This window comes from Rutidosis leptorrhynchoides, chromosome 6 (genome assembly GCF_046630445.1).
Source record: "Rutidosis leptorrhynchoides isolate AG116_Rl617_1_P2 chromosome 6, CSIRO_AGI_Rlap_v1, whole genome shotgun sequence".
In the NCBI taxonomy this organism is placed as follows: domain Eukaryota; kingdom Viridiplantae; phylum Streptophyta; class Magnoliopsida; order Asterales; family Asteraceae; genus Rutidosis; species Rutidosis leptorrhynchoides.
This window is the reverse complement of record NC_092338.1, coordinates 432,939,813-432,945,702: the sequence shown is the minus strand read 5'-3', so window position 1 is coordinate 432,945,702 and position 5,890 is coordinate 432,939,813. Positions and strand designations below refer to the sequence as shown.

Below are 5,890 nucleotides of genomic sequence, written 5' to 3'. Positions count from 1 at the left end.
GTATACACTCAAAAGGGGAATTTTTTTGTCCCGGAGGGAAGTGAAAATTATCTGGAGGGAAACGAAAATTTTATAATATACTTTATCCAGACGACATGTCGTCGGGATAGCCCAGGTCAACAAATAACTTCGAAAAGTCTAACAATGAAGTGAATTTTTTGTGGTATTAATACCGACGACACATGCTGTCGGGAAAAGTGTCGTCGGGAAAAGTCGCGTTTCTTGTAGTGTTGGTGGTGACATCTAGTTCATCCAGATTTGAAACCAATCGAAATCAAAAGCTTGTGGTGTTGTTGGGTTTTAAAAGATGGAGAAAGTAAGAGAAGAATGATGGTGGTGGTTTTGGGGAGTTAAAAACATTAATTTATGTGACATAGAAAGGTGTTTTGTTATTATCAATTTTTTACTAAATTTATTTGATTTTCAAGAAAAATAAAGTGATTTTTTTATTGATCCAATAAATAAATGTTTGACTTTGGTCCTTGTAAAAATAAGTTTGGTCCAAAAGACTCAACCCTATACATAAATACTTCGTATTAAATATATAATATAAAATATATCCCTTATATTTATAGATAGTATATATAATCTAGCTAAAAAGTAGGATTCATAATTTAACTCTGTATTCAAAAATAGAACACTCAAAATTTATAGAACACTCAAAATTTGAAGGCATACCATTTAATACATGTACACAATCGAACACTCCAATTTAGACAAAAACAATAATAAACGTATATAAAGTTTAATACACTCAAACTTAATAAGCCTTCTAATTTTTAAAATCACTACATACATTACAATAATATGTGTTTTGTTCCCACTTTTAAAATCCGTCATTCTATTATTTATATCGGTGCATACTAGTCTATTTAAAAGCTTCTGCCATCGATATCAAAGAGTCTTATTAACCTCGAGGTTATGAGTTCGAGTCATGTCGTGAACAAAAAAAAAATAACAAAAAAAAAAAAACGACTCATAAAATTTAATGTCATAGTTCTAGAAGATATTCTGCATTAAATTAACAGTATACGTATTGCATGGGGAAGCAGGGTCTATATATAAATATATAATGTTGATTATTGAAGCTATTAACAATAAGCATCAATACACCTACTAATCACCTTCAAGAAATGGCCTCGGTTGAAGACGCAGTTACTAAGATCACTCGCGAACCGGCTCGCCCTTTGGCCAAGTTTCCTCCTTCCATTTGGGGTGGTCGTTTTCTATCGTTCGTTCTTGATGATTCTGTAAGATCTCATGTCAAATACTTACAAAAATAACATATGTTGTAACTCATAATTAGCTGATACAATAGAGAGAAAAACTGTGACTGCGTGCACTAGAGTATGGGGTCCAATTTTCCGCCCATTCCGGATAATCCGAACAAGGAAAACCTTACAACCTAAGAGCAAAATTGTCATTAAAAAAAAAACTGTCATTAAAATAGTAGTAAATTTAAGTATGAATAAACACTTTTTATATTTTTATGTGTAGGTACACAATTTGATCACTTTAAATTGTACATTTTTGCTGAGCATTTATACCCTAAAAAGTGCATATATTTTGTTTTTTCTTTCTAGCAACTGGAAGCATATGGTAAAGCCATGGAGGAGCCTAAAAAACAATTGAGGAGAATTATAGTTGATCCAAGTATTAATACAAATGAGAAATTGAGTTTGATTTATTTCGTTTATCGTCTTGGTCTGACATACCTTTTCCTGGAAGACATCGAATGCCAACTTGATAAACTTTTCAACGAGCTTCATTTACAAGATCATTACCTTGAAGCAGACCTTTTCACAATTTCGGTCCACTTTCAAATTTTTAGGAACCATGGTTATAAGTTTTCATGCGGTAGGTTAAATAAGCTAGGACTAATATATTATCTATGGTTTACTGTTTGCAGAAATAACTTATGTAATTTAAACCATTAACTTTGCAGATGTGTTAATTTAACAAATTCAAGGATTGTGATTAGGGTGCATTCAAAGAAGTTGTGGTTTCGGATGTTAAAGGGATGCTAAGTTTTTACGAGTCTTCCCAATTGAGGATAAGAGGGGAATGTATTCTTGATGAGGCATTTGCATTTACTAAAGCTCAACTCGAAATAATAAAGAAAACGCTTGCTGATGGTAATCTTGCACGGCAAGTAAAACACGCGTTAGAGAAACCCTTTCATCGAGGGCATCCAATGGAAAGGGCAAGGCTATGTTTGTTACATTATGAGGAAGAATGTTCGAGACACGAGCCACTAGTAACACTCGCAAACGTGCATTTCAACTATTTGCAACTACTACAAAAGGAAGAACTTCGAATCGTCTCAAAGTAAGATATCTAAGATATAGTTGCAAAAAGCTCGGATAATATATATATATATATATATATATATATATATATATATATATATATATATATATATATATATATATATATATATATATATATGTATGCAGGATCAATGGGGAAATAACCAATCGAGGGGGAAGCGGGGGGAAGCAATTTTTTTTTTTCCCTCATTTTTTTTGGAATTTTTTTTCCCGGCATCAACATCACACGAAAATGTGAACATTTAGAAGAGACACTTCATGATGAATGTTATTATTTAGGCGGGAAAACGATCGACAAAAATAACATTCAAGATAATATTGTTCGTGAAGAATATGAACGTTTTTTTTCTTCATATTTTGTGAAGTAAAATTTAGCCCGATTTAGAGTTTAGGGTTTAGGGTTTAGGGTTTGGTGTTTTGGGTTTATTCCATAAACTCAAAACACCAAACCCTAAACCCTAAACTCTAAATCGTTCGTGTTAAAAACTCAATCTAAATCCTAAATCTAAACCCTAAATTTAAACCCTAAACCCTAAATTTCTAAACCTTAATATCTAAACCCTATAAACCCTAATATCTAAACCCTAATATCTAAACCCCAATAGCTAAAACCTCAACATACGCTCGAAAAACACGATAATTGTTATATATTATTTCTTCGAGCGTTTTTCCGCCAAAATAAAAACATTTATCACAAAGTGTCTCTACTAAATGTTCATATTTTCATCCCATCTATAATGTTCGTGAACAAAGTTTTTTCAAAAAACAAAAAAAAAAAAAATTTTTGCTTCCCCCCGATTGGTTACTTCCCTCTTGATCCCACCAATATATATATATATATATATATATATATATATATATATATATATATATATATATATATATATATATATATATATATATATTTCTTGTTGATTTCAAAATAAGTTTTGCATAAAATACATGCAACAAACTCCATAAAAGTGTATTATTTTTGCTTACTTGTGGTTGAGCCTTAAATGATCATATTCTCAAATTTTGATAATTTGAAAGTGAACTAACTTATACTTGTCATTTATGTGGTGGAAACTCCTTATGTAAGAGACAGAGTACCTGAGCTATATGTATGGATATTGGCATTATCCATAGAGCCTTATTACTCTCAAGCCAGAATCATAACCACCAAAACCATATTACTTTTGTTGGTGTTGGATGACACATATGATGCATATGCTACTATTGAGGAGATGCAACTTCTAACCGCTGCAATAAATAGGTATATATTCAATTCAATTTACTACTATTCTCCTTTCCCAGGGTAGCATTGGCGGAAGCAGGATTTTTCTTCACCGGGGGCGAAATTTTTTTAAAACCGTAGCAATTTTTTTGGCAAAATACGGAGTTTTTGGGACAAAAATTGGAGGTTTTTAGGCAAAATATTGAGGTTTTTAGATAAAATTTGAAGGTTTGTGGTCAAAATTTGAAGATTTTGGGGCAAATTTAGAGAATTGTGGACAAAATTTGAAAGTTTTGAGGCAAAATATGTAGGTTTTGGGTCAAATGACTTTTGGGTTTGGGGCAAATGACTTTTGAGTTGGGGGCAAAATAAAAAAAAATCCAATTTTTTACACTAAAATTTCGAAATCGGCCTTGATTGGTATGGGCAAGATTGTCACGAAAGAAGCTTTTGCTTGGTACAAAAGTCATCCCAAGATCATGACAGCTTCAGAATTAATTTCAAGACTCCGTGACGATGTGATGACATTTAAGGTACTTAATTTGCAGTAGTGGATTGTTATAAATATGATTCATGGGTTTTATCTGAAATGGCACTTTTAAGCATAAAACTAAAATTTGCTTGTTTATTATTATAAGCTAAACTGTATAATCATCGGTGATGATTTCAGGATCGAAACTTAACGGGGTCCTGATTTCTTTTTTCAATAATAATTACATTTTTTTAGTATTAATTATATTTGAATGTTATTTTAATGGTTGTTTGCCTTTAAAAAAGTACAAAGTTGAAATATACCTGGGGTCAAGATAATTAAATTTAGTGGTATTCTATACCGTTTAAAGAAAAAACTAAAAAATTTGAAAATAATATGGGGTTGTGTAGTTAAATTTAGTGGTGTCCTATAAATTTTAAAGAGTATTTTCTACACAAAATTTCCAAACTAGTGGTGTCCTGTGACCCCACGGGTGAAAGGCTATATTTGCTAGTGATAATCATGTTTTAATGATATATCATTTTAGCATATTGAATTATAGCATATTGAATTATACAAAAGGTTTCATGTTCAAAGGGGTGGTCAGGCAACGACTTCGAAAATACTGATTGCACTGGTACCCTGTTCAACCTCATGTGTTTGTTTACAATATTGAATTATATAACCTAACAACATATGACGTTCGTATGAAGTTTGAGCGCAAAAGGGCTCTAACAGCCACGAGTGTAGATGCATATGTCAAGACTTTCGGGGTGTCAGAAATCATCGCTATTGAAGAGCTCGAGAAAATGGCTGAAGATGCATGGAAAGATATAAACGAGGGATGTCTAAAGCCAAGGGAGGTCCCAATAGATATACTTGCGCAGATTGTTAATCTTGCACATATGATAGATGTGGCATACAAATACAATGATGGGTTCACTTTCCCAGACAAGACTCTAAAAGAGGTTATCACATTATTATTCGTTGATTCAGTGACGATGTGATAGTACGTTAATTAGTTACTTTTTATTTATATAAAAAGGCAAGGCCTCAAAGTTTTATAATGAATGATGTTGTCATTATCAGTCGTGTAGAAAATGCTCCTCTATCGTCCTATGCGAGACGACTTGTATCGAACCTAGTACGGGTATGAATAATCAATAATCCTTTGTAGACAATATCACAATATTACTTTTGCTCATCCCCTTCGCCTATTGAGAAAACAAATGGGTTGTATAATTAACAAGTTAAAATAAATTCTTTAGTTGATCAAATAATAATGTTTTATTTTATGTGTTAAATAACCGTTTGAATGATCAAAATTATCATATTAATCCTATACATGAAGTAGTTGAAGATAGTTACAGGTCAGCTTTTTTAAAAACTAATGGCTAATACGAAAATTTACATTTTCATAACATACATTATTAAGACATGTTATTTTAATTAAATAAAAAACAAATATCAATCAACTTATTAAACTTTATACTATTAAGTCCCAAAAGTCATAATTTATATTTTCATAACATAAATTATTAACACATGTTATTTTACTTAAATAAAAAACAAATATTAATCAACTTATTAAACGTCCCAAAAGTCATAATCAAACGCGTCTAAGCAGGGTCAATCCTGAGAATTTAAGGATCTAAAACGAGGTGAAAAAAGCCTCTTAGACCCAAACGAATAATATAAACTATTTAGAAAAAAACCCTTTCAACCTTGCTAAAAAACCTTTTACCGACCATTGATCATGCATATTTTTACCATAGGGTTAATTTGCCTGTTCAATACGTAAAAAGGGGGGTTTAAGGATCTTAGAACAAGGCTCTCCGGTCCGACTACCGTGAATAACCCTGACCGACATGA

At 31.7% G+C, this 5,890-nt stretch overlaps 1 pseudogene; it reads left to right on the top strand.

Moving 5' to 3' along the window:
- Positions 1–1,133: 1,133 nt before the first annotated feature.
- On the top strand, positions 1,134–5,025 carry LOC139851823 (germacrene A synthase short form-like; annotated as a pseudogene).
- Positions 5,026–5,890: the final 865 nt, after the last annotated feature.